Raw genomic sequence first — 17,004 nt, 5'->3', positions numbered from 1 at the left:
AGGTGAATGCTGCATGTTTTTGGTATTTTGTTCACAGTTGCATTGATCACAGACACTGTGGCTCAGAACGGATTGTAACTCGACTTGCGGTTGCTTCTGTAATTTGCAATTATTGGGAATTTACAGAAAGGCCTTTTTATTAGTCCTGTAATCAGTGTGTGTGCATCCTATGAAAGTGATTGCTGTGGTGTTGCTAAATGAATGATAAAACTTCTTGTCCATAATTAGTAAATTAAAATGCATATTTGGACAGGATTTCTACGGGGTAATTGAACCTTTTTGGTTAACTATTCTCCTACATTTCTAAGATTGACCATCTTGGAAAAGGTGCGTGTTACTGCCATTGATCTGACCAAACAACTCCCTGTCTCAGAAGTGAGACCCCAACTGTGGATGAAACTATGACTGCCATAACTAAGTAAAGAGCAACAGCGACCCGGAGTCAATTGAATTCCATCTGAAGCTTGAGGAATGGTGGCCTAACTCTGAAGGCCAAGATCTGTTTGCTTTTCATGGACTATGAGGAACAGGGCAGGATTTCACAGAATCTTTCAGATGCCATATCTTGTACAAAACTGAAGGAGAAATGTCAGATTGCTCAAAGAACCATGGGATCACCAGCCTTTCCATTGCTAGGAAGATTCTGGCAAGATTACTTCTGAATAGGTTTATGCCACCATGGCAGATGAAAACCTTCCATGCGAAGGGAACTTTGTGAAAATGTTGGAGACAGAGCAGGACCAAATTACAGGAATGATTCCAGGGATGAGATATTGCATTATGAAAATTGACTGGGGGAGTTGGGACAGTTTTCCCCGACTTTCCTAGCATTTGTTTCTCCCCAAACAATTTACCGTTTCTTCAAAATAAAAAGATATATGTAATTTAACTACTTAACTTGCATTCCTTCAAAGGTTGAAAATATCTAAACAAAAATGAACATTTCTCTTACTTCTTTATAGGTACCGCAGTCTCAAGCACTTCAATTCTGACATCTGCCAAAGCTGTTTCTTTTCGGGGCGCACATCAAAGGGACACAAGTTACATTGCCCCATGGTGGAGTACTGCACTCCGGTGAGTAATATAGTATTCCACTTGATAGAATTGTTCCAATCAGTGGAAACTTAGGGATTTAACCATTTAAATACAATCTTCCCTCAAAGTTGAAGTAGTTTGCTAAAATGATAAAAGGCCAACAGCTTAAATCAGGCTTCAATACCAGAAATGCAATATTGTGCAGAAGCTCTTTGAGGTCAAGTTGAGGCTCAAGGAAGAATGTGCCATCACGCCCACCCTTTTCTCCAGCTTTGCCACCGCCATTCTTAATCTCGTGAAGAACAAGCTTCCCAGTGGCCTGGACAGGATTGATGGAAAACCTTTTAACCTCAACCAGTTGAAATCGAAGAAGAAAATGACACTGACCTCGCATATGGAACTTCAGTATGTGGTTCACAATGTCATTTCCGCTCTCAGAAGTCTTCAAATCTCCCTTAAGGCCTTTGCAGAAGTATACTGAAGAATTAGCCTCAACCTTAAATTTGCCACCCAGGTTGATCGGGTTGTTAAGAAGGCATACGGTGTGTTAGGTTTTATTCATAGAGGGATTGAGTTTCAGAGCCATGAGGGCATGTTGCAGCTGTACAAAACTCTGGTGCAGCTGCACTTGGCATATTACGTACAGTTCTGGTCACCGCATCACAGGAAGGATGTGGAAGCATTGGAAAAGGTGCAGAGGAGATTTATCATGATGTTGCCTGGTATGGAGGGAAGGCGTTTTGAGGAAAGGCTGAGGGACTTGAGGCTGTTTTCGTTAGAGAGAAGAAAATTAAGAGGCGACTTAATGGAACCGTACAAGATGATCAGAGCATTAGATAGGGTGGACAGTGAGAATCTTTTGGCTCGGATGGCCATGTTTGACACGGGCCGGACATAGCTTCAAATTGAGGGGTGATAGATATAGGACAGAGGTCAGAGGTAGGTTCTTTACTCAGAGAGTAGTAAGGGCGTGGAATGCCCTGCCTGCAACAGTAGTAGACTTGCCAACTTTAAGGGCATTTAAATGGTTGTTGGATAAACATATGGATGATAATGGAATAGTGTAGGTTTGTTGGGCTTCAGGTTGGTTTCATAACATCGAGGCCGAAAGGGCCTGTACTGCGCTGTTATGTTCTGTGTTCGAACCTCAAGATGACTCAAATCCTTTACCAATCTGTCATGTTGTGGTCCATCTTTTCATCAAAATTAATAGAGAAATCCTCCCAAATGTAGAACATTTCCCTTAGATGGGACGCTCTCTCTCTTTTAAGGCTGACATCGATACAGAGATTCTAACATTACGTCCAATCTGCGAGTGGCACCTTTGGACTCCTAAGGATGAGAATGCTCAATTGTGACATCTGTGCTGATCGCAAGATCCTTGAGTTCAAGGCATGCATCGTTCAGCCTCTTCTATATGACTGTGAAACCTGGATAACATAGAGCTGCCACTTCAAGACCCTTTCAGCACAGTTTTGTCATGGATTCTCCACATCAGCGAGGAGGAAAAACCTCCCAGCATCAGCATTGACGCCATGATGATTTGAAACAAACCTCATTGGGATTGCTATGTACTTGGGATGCCGAAGTTATGACTACCAAAGTAAATTTTTGCCAACTCAAGGAAGGCATCTGAACAAGAAGTCGTCAAAGGAAGCATTTCAAAGACCTTGAAATGTTCCTTCAAGAAGTAGTACTTGGAGGTCAAAGTATAGATATCCCCATTCAGAAGAAACCAACTTGGGGGAATCTCCTGTATGAAGGCACATAATTCTTCATGAACACCAGACAAGAAGTTCAAGTGTGGGAAAGGAACTGGAGAAAGGAATGCCAATGTTCTCAAGGCCGAGACCACTTCCACCACTCCGAAAGACGACCTAAACGTGTGGTCAGATATGTGGCTCCAGTTCAGGCTAATCAACCCGCACAGAGCTCAGGACCTGTGATATGGAATTTCCTAGCTGGGCAATCATACTCATCAGCCAGTGATGGTTCTCAATATTGTGCAGACTATGATTTGATCACAACTGAGTACTGTGTGTAGCTTTGAGCATTGCTATAGAAAGACCATGTTTTATAGATTAATCAGAATGGTGCTGCATGAGAAACTGGAATTAAGAGGAGGTAGGTGATACTTAATTGTTATTTGTTTCTGGGCCACTGGCATCACGAACTGGGCCAGCATTTACTTCCCATCCTTAGTTACCCTTGTCATTGTTGAATCATTGTCGTCCATGTGCTGTAGGTAGACTCAGTCAGTCGGGGCGTATTTCCAGGACTTTGACCCAGCGATAGTGAAAGAACAGCAATATATTTCCAAGTTGAGATGGTGAGTGGCTTAGACAGGGTGTTGTAGGTGGTGCTGTTCTCATATATCTGTTACCCTTGCCCTTGTAGCTGAAATTTGTCATAGGTTTGGAAAGTCCTATCTCAGGATCTTTTGCAGATTTCTCAGTGCATCTCATAGATGGTACACACTGCTGCTAATGAGCACTGGAGGGAGTCGGCTGCTTTTTCCTGGATGGTGTTGAACTTGTTGAGTGCTTTTGCATCTGCACCCATCTAGGCAAGTGGGGAGTATTCCACCATTCTTCTGACTTGTTCCTGTAGCTGGTAGACAGGCCTGGGGAATCAGGAGGTGAGTTACTTGATGCAGTAATCCAAACTTTGGGCCTGCTCTTGTAGCCACTGCATTTAAATAGGAAGTCCAGTTGAATTTCTGTTCACTGGTAAAACCTGGGATTTTGATAGCGGACAATTCAGTGATGGTTACACCATTGAATGTCGAGGGACAATTTATGGATTTTCTCTTACTGGAGATGGTCATTACCTAGTATTTGTAAAGTATAAATGCGACTTGCCACTTAGCAGCCCAAGCCTAGACATCGTTCTGGCCTTGTTGCATTTGGACATGGACAGGTTCACTATCTGAGGAGTGGTGAATGATGCTGAATATTCTGCTATCTCTGGTGAACATCCCCACTTCTGAGCTTATGATGGAGAGAAGGTCATTGATAAGGCAGCTGAAGATGGTTAGGCTTAGGACTGTACTCTCAGGACCTCCTGCAGGTGACCTCCAACAACCAAAATGCCTCCCATTAGGAGAGGCGATGACCTAATGGTATTATGACTAGACGATTAATCCAAACACTCAGGTAATGTGCTGAGGACCTGGTTCAAATTCCACGATGGCACATAATGGAATTTGAATTCAATGAAAATCTGGAATTAAGAGTCTAATGATGACCGTAAATCCATTGTCAATTGTCGGAAAAACCCATCTGATTCACTTAAGTTCTTTAGGGAAGGAAACTGCGTGGCCTGGTGTGGCCTACATGGAACTCCAGATATCAGTTATGCAATTTGGGATGGGCAATAAAAGCTGGTCTAACCAGCAATGCCCTCTTTCCCATGAAAGAATGGAAAAAATATCGTCCTCTGTGCAGATATTATTCGAACCAGTGGTGAGTTTCTGCTGGATTCCCATCAGCTGCAGTTTTGGTAGCGCTCCTTGATGCCACACTCGGTCAAATGTAGCCATCCTTAGCTCACCTCCGGAATTCAAGTCTTTTGACCGTGTTTGAACAAAAGCTGGAATGAAGTCAGGAACTGATGAGGTGGCAGAATTGAGGACCTTGTACAGGGATCCGAGGGATGTGGCATATTGAGATTTCCAGCAAGAATTTGACCAGTTGCTGCATAAAAATGTGAACCAGAACGTTAGATCCAAGGGGATGAAGGGTAGAATATTGGTTTGAACAAAGGCCTGGCTAACTGACAGAAAGCTGAGTGTCAGAATAAATGAGTCTTTGCCTGGATGGTGAATTGTCACTAGTTGGGTGCTGCGGGTTCAGTTCTCTGACCTCAACTATTTGTAACCTATACAAATGATATGTAAGCAGAGACAAAATGTAACATAACAGAATGCATGGATGATTCTGAAATAGGTGGGACAACAGCCTGTGATGTGAAATAGAACATACACAGCGGAACATTGACAGGCGAGGAGAATGGACCAGAATCTGGCAGGTGGTTAATGTGGATAAGCACAAGGCTTGCCTATTTTGCCCAGGGGAAAAAAGGGCGAATTATTATTTAAATGGAAGGAAGATTCAAAGTGTGTTATCTGGCTGCCTTTGTGCATGAATAGCCGAAAGTGGGTATGCAGGTATAGCGTAGCAAAAGAAAGGCAGATGGAACTCTGGCATTTGTCACAAAAGGACTGGATCATTAAAGTAACAAAGTGTTTTTCCTCATACATTGGGCGTTGGTGAGACCAGAGTGTTGTGTCCAGTTTAGATCCCCTCACTGAGGATGGATACGTTTGTACTGGAGGCAGTTCGGAGGAGGTTTAACTGATTGATTCCAGGGATAAAAGGGCTGTCGTATGAGAAGTGGCTAAGTAGCTTGCGCTTGTACTTGCTGGTGTTCGAAAGAGTGAGGGGGTGGTTCTGATTGAGATATATAAAATAGTAAAGGGGATTGAAAAGATGGGCATTGAGCACATGTTCTGCATTGTGGAACAGTCTCAAACAAGAAGCTGTGGCTGTTGAGTGAGAGATGGAATGTTCAAAATGGAGATGAGGAGAGGGTTGTGAATCTGTGGAATTCATTGCCCCTGAATGCAATGGAGGCAGCACCAATCGACCGATCCAGGAAAGAAATAAATATGTTTCTGATGAAAAATAGGGATCAAGGGCCATGGGGAGCTGGCAGGAGAGTGGAGTTGAGATCAGGAAAAGATCAGCAACCATGGCTAACAAGGTAAGTCAGGGACAGGATGAAAGCAAAAGAAAAAGGATAAAATGTGGTGTAGGTGAGTGGGAAGCCAGAGGATTGGGAAGCCTTTCAAAAACTAGCAGAGGACAACTAAAAAGGCAATAAGGGGGAAGATGATGAAATATGAGGGCAATATTAATGAGGGTAATGTTAAAAAAAAATTGCAGGAGTTTTTTTTCAGCTATAAAGGTAAGAGAGAGGCAAGAGTACAAATAAAGAGAAGAAAGAAAATTACAGCACAGGAACAGGCCCTTCGGCCCTCCAAGCCTGCGCCGATCGAGATCCTCTGTCTAACCTGTCACCTATTTTCTAAGGGTCTGTGTCCATTTGCTCCCTGCCCATCCATGTACCTGTCCATAAGACCTTAAGACAGAGGAGTGGAAGTAAGGCCATTCGGCCCATCAAGTCCACTCCACCATTTAAATCATGCCTGATGGGCATTTCAACACCACTTCGCTGCACTCTCCCCATAGCCCTTGATTCCTTTTGAGATCAAGAATTTGTTGATCTCTGCCTTGAAGGCATCTCACGTCCCGGCCTCCACTGCACTCTGCGGCAATGAATTCCACAAGCCCACCACTCTCTGGCTGAAGAAATGTCGTCTCATTTCAGTTTTAAATTTACCCCCTCTAATTTTAAGGCTGTGCCCACGGGTCCTAGTCTCCCCGCCTAACGGAAACAACTTCTGAGCGTCCACCCCTTCTAAACAATACATTATCTTGTAAGTTTCTATTAGATCGCCCCTCAACCTTCTAAACTCTAACGAGGACAATCCCAGGATCCTTAGCCGTTCATCATACATTAAACCTAGCATTCCAGGGATCATCCGTGTGAATCTCCGCTGGACACGCTCCAGGGCCAGTATGTCCTTCCTGAAGTGTTGGGCTCAAAATTGGACACAGTTTTCTAAATAGGGCCTAACTAGAGCCTTATAAAGCCTCAGAAGCACATGGCTGCCTTTATATTCCAACTCTCTTGAGATAAACGCCAACATTACATTCGCATTCTTAATTACGGACTCGACCTTCAAGTTAACTTGTAGAGAATCCTGGACCAACACTCCCAGATCCCTTTGCACTTCTGATTTGCAAATTTTCTCACCATTTAGAAAATAGTCCATGCCTGTATTCTTTTTACCAAAGTGCAAAACCTCACATTTACTCACATTGAATTTCATCAGCCATTTCGTGGACCACTCTCCTAAACTGTCTACATCTTTCTGCAGCCTCCCCACCTCCTCAGTAGGACCTGTCTGTCCACCTATCTTCGTATCTTCGGCAAACTTCGCCAGAATGCCCCAGTCCCTTCATCCAGATCAGTAATATATTAGGCGAACAGCTGCGGCCCCAAAACTGAACCCTGCGGGACAGCACTCGTCACCGGTTGCCATTCCGAAAAAGAGCCTTTTAACCCAACTCTCTGCCTTCTGTCAGACAGCCAATCCTCAATCCAAGCCAGTATCTCACCTCGAACACCATGGGCCCTCACCTTGCTCAGCAGCCTCCCGTGAGGCACTGTATCAAAGGCCTTTTGGAAGTCTAGATGGACAACATTTACTGAGTTTCCCTGGTCTAACATATTTGTCACCTCTTCAAAGAATTCGAATAGGCAAATCCATGCTGACTTGTTTTAATCTGACCCTGCACTTCCAGGAATTTAGAAATCTCATCCTTGACAATGGATTCTAGAATTTTACCAACAACCGAGATTAGGCTAATCGGCCTGTAATTTTCCATCTTTTGCCTTGATCCTTTCTTAAACAAGGGAGTTACAACAGAAATTTTCCAATCATCTGGGACTTTCCCTGACTCCAGTGACTTTTGAAAGATCACGACCAAAGCCTCTGCGATTTCCTCAGCCACCTCCCACCGAACTCTAGGATGTAGCCCATCGGGGCCAGGAGATTTATCAGTTTTTAGACCCTTGAGCTTTTCTAGCACTTGCTCTTTTGTAATGCCTACCGTACTCAACTCTGCCCCCGGCTCTCCCTAATTGTTGGCATACTACTCATTTCTTCCATTGTGAAGACTGACGCAAAGTACTTATTAAGTTCTTCAGCTATTTCCTTTTCTCCCATCAATAGCCTTCCAGAATCAATCTGGAGCGGCCCAATATCTTCTTTTGCCTCTCGTTTGCTTCTTACGTATTGAAAAAAGCTTTGACTGTCATTTCTAATATTACTAGCTTGCCTACCTTCATATATGATCTTCTGCTTCCTGATTGCTCTCTTTGTTATCCTCTGTCTGTTTTTGTGGCCTTCCCAATCTTCTGATTTCCCAGTGCTCTTGGCCATTTTATAGGCTGTCTCTTTTTCTTTGATATGTTTCCTGACTTCCTTTGTCAGATGTCCAATAGCAGCGGTGAAGAAGCTGCTGTTGGGGAAATAGAGACATTGGTGTGCTGTTTTCACTCATTGCAACGATCTGGGTGGACCAGGAGAGATCGTTGGTGATTGACACTCTCAACTATCTCCACCTCAGCAACATCTCTCACACTGTCTGATGCAGGCACTCACACGCTCACATTCTGTCACCCATTCTGTCTGTCTGACTGTCTCTCTCTCTCTCCCTCATCGCCCATCTCTCTCTCTCTCTCTCTCTCTCTCTCTCTCTCTCTCTGTCCCTGTCTCCCTCCACCCCCGGCCCCGCCGACCAACCTCTCTGTCTTTGTCTCTCTCTCTCTCTCTCTCTCACACCAACTCATTGCTCAGTATTCCATGGTATCTCAATTGTTGGAAGAATTAACTTGGACTGAGCATGGATCTTCTCCCAATATAGTTATGACAAAGCAGAACCAATTCTGCCTTGAAGAAGAAAGGCAGGAGCCATAATAACTTGTGATTGTTTAGCTGAAGGAACCGTGCTGTGATATGCATCCAGATAGGATGCTTTCTGTGGTACATCAGTGAAAGTTGTCCTTGTGGACGCACAGAATGACCTTAGCCTCCTGGGAAGTAGAGACAATGGTGTGCTTTTTTGCCCATTGCAACAATCTGGGCGGACCGGTGAACTAATCTAAGCCCATCCCCCTACATGATCCCATTATCATCCATACCCAAGGACTGTTTAAGTGCCCCTAATGTGGCTGAGCTAACTACATTGGCAGGCAGGGGGTTCCACGTCCTTACCACTCTGAGTAAAGAACCTGCCTCTGACATCTATCTCAAATCTATCACCCCTCAATGTTTAGCTGTGCGCCCCCCATACAAGCTGACATCATCATCCTCGGATAAAGACCCTCACTGTCCACCCTATCTAATCCACTGATCATCTTGTATGTCTCTATTCAATCCCCTCTGAACCATCTTCTCTCCAACGAGAACAGACCCAAGTCCCTCAGCCTTTCTTCAGAAGTCCTTCACTCCAGACCAGGCAACATCCTGGTAAATCTCCTCTGCACCTTTCCAATGTTTCCACATCCTTCCTGGAATGGGGTGACCAGAACTGTACACAGTATTCCAAGTGAGACCGCACTAGCTTTTTGGACAGATGCAGCATGACATCACGGCTCTGGAACTCAATCCCTCTACCAATAAAAGCTAATACACCGTAAGCCGCCTTAACAGCACTATCAAACTGGGTGGCGATTTTCAGGGATCTACGTACATGAACACCAAGATCCCTCTGCACAGCAACACTACCAAGAATCTTTCCATTGACCCAATATTCTGCCTTCCTATTATTCCTCCCAAAGTGAATCACCTCACATTTATCCACATTGAACTCCATTTGCCACCTTTCAGCCCAATTCTGCAGTTCATCCAAGTTTCCATTGCAACCTGCAACATTCTTCCACATTGCCCACCACACCACCGACTTTAGTGTCATCTGCAAACTTAGTAACCCATCTACCAATGCCTCCGTCCAAGTCATTTGTGAAAATGACAAACAGCAGTGGTCCCAAAACAGATCCTTGAGACACACCACTAGTAATCAGACTCCAGGCTGAATATTTTCCATCAACCACGGCTGGTTGCCTTCTTACTGCAAGCCAGTTTCTAATCCAACCTGCTAAATCTCCCTCAATCCCATGTCTCCATGTTTTCTCCAGTAGCCTACCATGTGGAACCTTATCGAAGGCTTTACTGAAGTCCATGTACACCACGTCAACTGCCCGACCCTCATCCACATGCTTCGTCAGCTTCTGAAATGACTCAGTGAGGTTTGTGAGACATGACTTGCCCTTGGCAAATCCATGTTGACTATCTCCAATCAAATTGGTGCTTGCTCGATGATTATAATACCTATCTCTTATAACCCTTTCCAAAACATTTCCGACAACAGATGTAATGCTCAATGGTTTATAATTACCTGGGTCATCTCTACTGCCCTTCTTGAACAAAGGCACAACATTTGCAACCCTCCATTCCTCTGGTACTAAACCTGTAGACAATGAGGACTCAAAGATGAAGGCCAAAGGCTCCACCACCTCCTCTGTAGCCTCCCAGAGAATATCAAAGTTTCGAAGGAACTGATGCGTTGTATCCGGAGGTTGGTGGGGTGGTACGTGAGCACGAGGGAGACTTTGTTTTGGTTGTTGTTGTGGGGTGGGGTGAGACGGATTTGTTGCAGGAAATGCTGGAGACACGGTCGAGGGCGTTATCAACCACTGAGCGGGGGAAGTTGTGGTCCTTGAAAAATGAGGACATCTGAGATATACGAGAGTAGAATACCTCATCCTGGGAGCAGATGCAGAGTCAAAGGAATGGGGAAAGTGGATGAATTGTTGCGGGAATTTGGTGGGAGTTGGTGGACTTGAAATGGATATTTGTTTCTTGGTGGTTGGAAATAGAGAGGTCCAGGAAGGAGAGAGGTATCAGAGATTGTCCAGGTGAACTTAAAGTTCGGGAGGAAGGTGTTGCTGAAGTGGATGTTAGAGCCCCTTGTGGGAGCACGAGGCAGTGCCGATACAGTCACCAATGTAACGGAGGAAGACGTGGGGTTTAGGGCCAGTGTAGGTACGGAAGAGGGAGCGTTCCATGTAACCTACAAAGCGGCAGGCGTAGCTTGGGCCCAGGTGGGTACACTGGCCACCCGCTTTGTCTGTAGGAAGTGGGAGGAATTGAAAGAGAAATTGTTGAGGGTTGTTCAAGGACCACAACATCCCCCTCCTCAATAGTCAAAAACGCCCTCAACCGTGTCACCCGCATTTCCCACAACTCATCCCTCATACCCGCTCCCCATAATAACTACCAAAACAGTGTCCTCCTCACCCTCACCTACCACCACACCAACCTCCGGATTCCATGCATCGTCCGCCGACACTTCTGCCATCTGCGATCCGACCCCACACCAAAGACATTTTTCCCTCCACACTTAGGTGACTCCCTTATCCGCTCCACACTCGCCTCCAGCACCCCCTACACCCAGCACTTTTCCCTATATATCCACAAATATTGTCAGCATAATGTTTAAAATTCACTTGTCCCAATACCTCCCCCCTCACCCCCATCCCAGACCCCAGGAAGAATTTCCACATCAAACAGATGTTTACCTGCACATCTGCTAATGTGGTATACTGTATCCGCTGATCCCTTTGTGGCCCCCTCTACATCGGGGAAACCAAATGGAGATTTGGGGACTGCTTTGCCAATCACCTATGCTCAATGCATTAAAGAACTGCACTTCCCAGTCGTGAACTGTTTTGACTCTCCCAATCCTCAGATAGGATGTCCACCCTGGGCCTCCTGCAGTGCCACAACGATGCCACCTGAAGGTTGCAGGAGCAGCACCTCGTATTGCGCTTGGGAACCCTGCGTCTCCGTGGTATCAATGTCAACTTCACAAGCTTCGAAATCTCCCCTCCCCCTCCCGCATCCCAAAACCAGCCCACCTAGCCCATCCTGCCACCTCAAGCCCCACCCCCATCTCCTACTTCCTAACCGCTTCCCACCCCCGAGACCTGTTCGTCCTCCCCGGACAAATCTATCCCCTCCCTACCTCCCCACCGACACTCACCTCTACTGGCTCCATCTCCACCTCTTTAACTTGTCTGTCTCCTCTCCACCTATCTTCTCCTCTATCTATCTTCGATCCGCCTCCCCCCTCTCCCTATTTATTTCAGAACCCTCTCCCCCCCCCCCCCTTTCTGATGAAAGGTCTCGGTCCAACATGTCAGCTTTTGTGCTCCTAAGATGCTGCTTGGCCTGCTGTGTTCATCCAGCTGCACACTTTGTTGTGTCTATATCTCTTAAGAACCTCATTAAGTGAGCTCTAGAGAGAACTATGCAGGGTAGACTTTGGGTTTATCATTCTAACTTGCCAGCCCTGAAAGATGAAAGTTGGTTTATGTTGGATGTTTGTTTCATAGCTACGAAAGAGATCCTGAAAGGATTGTTCGTATCTTTTGTTGAGAATTTTACCCATTTAGTCACTCTAATCCTTCTCCTTTTTTAAAGTTTCCTTGGGAGTCATAAATTTCAAATATCTGCAGAATTTTATTCGGCTTGGCATTGGCTCTGCGTGATTCCCTGTTAATGGCTCCGCGACCTGCTAGCTAATTAGAGAATTTGTCATTGATGTGCCTGTCATAAAATCTTTAGTCTTATACTATATATTCCCAATTTCAGGAGAAAGTCCAGAGAGACTTTTTAGAGGAAAGGGGTTTAGAAAGAAAACTTAAGTTCTATAGATCCAAGTCATGAATAGTTGATAAATTATTTGCACTTCATATTTCCAGAACCTACCCCGGAAGAGAGAGCCCAGAGAATTGCCAAAGCTGGCCGCAAACAGTCAATAGAAGTGAAGGAAACTTGGGAGCAATTGAAAATCCATGCGAGCAACTGGCAGGAACAGGTGGAAAAGGTGTTGGAGAAACTTCAAGAACTGCAGAAAGCTCTGGATGATCATGAGGCTCATGTGATAACAGCTGAAGGGGTCCGCACTGATTGGCAACCTGTGGGTGAACTGCTTATTGACTCATTGCAGGATCACATTGATAAAACCACAGTAAGTGCAATTACATTACACTTCACTTATGAACAGATGTAACCACAATGTTGTATCGAGACGATCAGTAATATGAGTAGTGAAGTAATATTGATTGAATGGTTGTTAACTTAATTTGCAAATTAAAACTTCGTTGAGCATGCCTTCTGATGATATCACATCGGTAATATTAGTATAATTGAGGATTCTATTAGTCAGTGACATCAGCTGAGTTATCTGCTTGTTGCCATGTTATCAGGATTAAAGGTAAAGCCTTACCACGCCATTTGGCCACTCCTTAGAGAGATACAACTGGTTATGATTTAACCTGAAGATCACCATGCCTCAGGCAAGTAGAGCGGTTGAGGCGAAGACCCTTTGTGGTAAGGTCACTGGTGTGGCAATTGAGCCCTCTCTGCAGGGCATCACTCTGCATCACAAACCAACCGTTCAGCCAACTGAATTTGAATAGAGTTTAGGATTGGAGAGCAATCCATGCAATTCTATTTTTTTGAATGAATGTTTCTCACTGGGACTATCTCACTGGCAAACTTTTTAAAAGCCAGCTCAGCCATACAGGCGAGATCAGTTCCTGATCTCAGCTGAATTTTTTGACCTGGGGTGGGTCAGCGTTAGTTCAGTGATTGGAATGAATTCTCATGAAGTTAGCGAGAGGGATGCTACACGTGAATAAATCGATGTTTTGAAAAGCGGATGAGATATGAGCCATAGTTTAATTGATGTGGAAGACCAGCCACAATCATCATCAACGGTGGAGCAGGCTTGAGCGGCCATGCAACATTGTGCTGCTGCTATTTGACTTGTTGTGTGGAAAGCAAGGAAAATGGTCAAAGTGTCAAAAATGCTGAAGACCGCATCATTCTACAACCTCAAAATTTGATTGTGTTCAGCATATTATCACTACTGGTACCCCTAAATCCTGGTCTATCATCTCAGCAGCTCGACTCTGCCCAAAAGCTGGTTACTTGTGACATTTTTGAAGGATCTTCCCAAGTCTGAAAATCATTTTTGCTTTTGTAGAATCAGAGTTGGCGTGTGGAAGGCGGTCTCCTGGCATATCATAGCTCTTTGAAATCACTCCCCAATTCGCCCCCCTCTGCTTGGCAATGACTTCAACCACTTATGTAATCTCTTTATTGGAGAGAAACTTTGAAGACATCTGAAAGGAGTATTAACGATCCCAGAATACAACTGAGCCTTATTAAGTAGTTAGTTCTGATGATCAAGAGCTTGATCAAAGAGGATTCTTTTAAAAAGTGCCTTAAAAGAGGAAATGTACAGAGGCTAAGAGGTGTCGGAAGTTAGTGAGTTTTGCGAAGATTTGTTGCTCAGGTTGAGGTTCTGGATGTGAGTTTGCTCGCTGAAGGTGTAGGAAGTCTCTTCTTGGGTTTGAAGCCTACACAATTACATGTTTGGCAACCAGTAGTGGGCCGTTTGAAATCAAGAGTGGGCAAGAGGACATAATTAGACGAGTGCAGATATCCTGAATTATGGTTGGACTGGTGGAGATTACGAAAATAGCGATTGGCAGAGCCAAGGAACGATTTGTAAACAAAAATGAGAATTTAATAAAATTACTGTTAATACTGTCAGTCAGGTAGAAAGTACAGAGAATAGGATTTGGTTCAAGATGAGACTCGGGCAGTGGAGTTTTAGACGACATCAAGCTTTCAATGGGCAAATGTGGGACTCAAACAGGGAATGCATTGGAGTTGTCAGGTCCAGAAGTGAAGTAGTTCCAGATGAAGGTTTCACTGCTAATGAGCCAAGACAAGAGACAGGTAGGCAGTATTAAAAAGATGTAAAGAGACAGCTTTAGGGATTGCATGAATGTGTGGTCGGACGTTCATCGTGGGAGAAACAAGATGCCAAGGTTGTGCTGAGACAAGCGTAACATAACATTGTTGCCAAGGAGGAGTAATGCAGTCCGTAGGTAGTGAATAGAGATTGGTGTGGGGACCACAAACAGTGGTCTTCCCACTTTTAAATTGTTATCTCTACGTAGTTGCGCAACTTTATGTTCTGTTCAAAAGGCTTTACTGACAAGAAAGCAGAAGTTAGCCATTTGTTTACTTGTCAATATATCTTGATTTTTCCACCATCTTCTCCAATTATGAACACAACATGTGCAGTGTACTAAGTGAACCATTCAAACCTTCAAAGGAAATGTTGAAATTGTGGAATATAAAGTTAAATTTATTTTATTGAAAATTAAAATAAATTACATGAAGGTTTGACCAAGACTGCAAGGAATTAGATGGAACACCAGATGAATAAAACAAGCAGTAGTAAGGTGGTATTAGCTGGATGTTCCTGAAGAAAGAGAACACAGCCAACCTTTCTTCCATCAGGGGGATTAATTGTGAGGTGTCAAACACAGTCGATTAAATCATTCGTTCTGTCCTTACTGCCAGACTGTACTATGAACATAGAACATAGAACATAGAACAGTACAGCACAGCACAGCACAGGCCCTTCAGCCCACAATGTTGTGCCGACCATTGATCCTCATGTATGCACCCTCAAATTTCTGTGACCGTATGCATGTCCAGCAGTCTCTTAAATGACCCCAATGACCTTGCTTCCACAACTGCTGCTGGCAACGCATTCTATGCTCTCACAACTCTCTGTGTAAAGAACCTGCCTCTGACATCCCTTCTATACTTTCCACCAACCAGCTTAAAACTATGACCCCTCGTGCTAGCCATTTCTGCCCTGGGAAATAGTCTCTGGCTATCAACTCTATCTATGCCTCTCATTATCTTGTATACCTCAATTAGGTCCCCTCTCCTCCTCCTTTTCTCCAATGAAAAGAGACCGAGCTCAGTCAACCTCTCTTCATAAGATAAGCACTCCAGTCTAGGCAGCACCCTGGTAAACCTCCTCGGAACCCTCTTCAAAGCATCCACATCTTTCCTATAATAGGGCGCCCAGAACTGGATGCAGTATTCCAAGTGCGGTCTAACCAAAGTTTTATAGAGCTGCAACAAGATCTCACGACTCTTAAACTCAATCCCCCTGTTAATGAAAGCCAAAACACCATATGCTTTCTTAACAACCCTGTCCACTTGGGTGGCCATTTTAAGGGATCTATGTATCTGCACACCAAGATCCCTCTGCTCCTCCACACTGCCAAGAATCCTATCCTTAATCCTGTACTCAGCTTTCAAATTCGACCTTCCAAAATGCATCACCTCGCATTTATCCAGGTTGAACTCCATCTGCCACCTCTCAGCCCATCTCTGCATCCTGTCAATGTCCCGCTGCAGCCTACAAACAGCCCTCTATACTGTCAACGACACCTCCGACCTTTGTGTCGTCTGCAAACTTGCTGACCCATCCTTCGATCCCCTCATCCAAGTCATTAATAAAAATTACAAACAGTAGAGGCCCAAGGACAGAGCCCTGTGGAACCCCACTCACCACTGACTTCCAGGCAGAATATTTTCCTTCTACTACCACTCGCTGTCTTCTGTTGGCCAGCCAATTCTGTATCCCAGCAGCTAAGTTCCCCTGTATCCCATTCCTCCTGACCTTCTGAATGAGCCTACCATGGGGAATACTATGGTTGTAATATTTCCTTTTTTAAAGGCTCAAGGTTAGACATACTTCTCATTTTATAAATTTTAAGAAGTTGGCTTATTGTCAAGTCATGGTAGGATTGAAAACATATGCTACAACTGTGTGAAGTCAGAAGTCACATGACACCAGCTTGTAGTCCAACAGGTTCATTTCAATTCACACAAGCTTTTGGAGTGCAGCCCCTTCATCAGGTGCAGTTCGTGAGGTGACCACACAGACACACAGCTTATAAGCAGAGAGATCAAAAGATCATAGAATTGGCCTGAGTGGAGTGTCAGATAATAACTCTTTCCAGGCGACCAAGAGTGTTAAAGGCAAGTGAAGTGTTTATAAAGTCAATGTCAGTGCTGTGTTGTCATGATAATCAGGCAGCGCAACAGGAATGTACAAGGTGACATCTCAGGTCAGACTCTGACTTGTAGTTTAGAGGCTTGTGTTCAGAATCTGTCTCAGAGTTTTAAACTTTATTTCAAAAGCAAGAATTTATAAGATACCACACTGACTGTAACTACAAGTTGTGTGCTTCTTCAACAAAATATCTGCAAATAAACAAACGTCCTGGATGAAGACTTATTATCTGACACTCCACTCACACCAGTTGTATGATCTTTTGATCTCTCTGCGTATAAATTGTGTGTCTGTGTGTTTTCCTCTCTGACCG

At 44.4% G+C, this 17,004-nt stretch overlaps 1 long non-coding RNA gene across 3 annotated transcripts in view; it reads left to right on the top strand.

The window, feature by feature from the left end:
* LOC132209409 (uncharacterized) overlaps window positions 1-17,004 on the top strand; it is a 275,322-nt gene that overhangs the window by 192,941 nt on the left and 65,377 nt on the right. Inside the window, exons 1-2 of one of the 3 annotated variants that reach the window (XR_009445505.1) lie at window positions 968-1,074; window positions 12,493-12,761. The exons of the other annotated variants lie outside the window; for them this stretch is intronic. This is a non-coding gene — a long non-coding RNA (uncharacterized LOC132209409). Of the gene's footprint in view, window positions 1-967; window positions 1,075-12,492; window positions 12,762-17,004 lie in introns of those variants that run through there. 3 annotated transcript variants of the gene reach the window in all.

This window comes from Stegostoma tigrinum, unplaced genomic scaffold (genome assembly GCF_030684315.1).
Source record: "Stegostoma tigrinum isolate sSteTig4 unplaced genomic scaffold, sSteTig4.hap1 scaffold_91, whole genome shotgun sequence".
NCBI classification, from domain to species: domain Eukaryota; kingdom Metazoa; phylum Chordata; class Chondrichthyes; order Orectolobiformes; family Stegostomatidae; genus Stegostoma; species Stegostoma tigrinum.
Note: the sequence above shows the minus strand (reverse complement) of the source record. Positions and strands in the feature narration are given on the sequence as shown.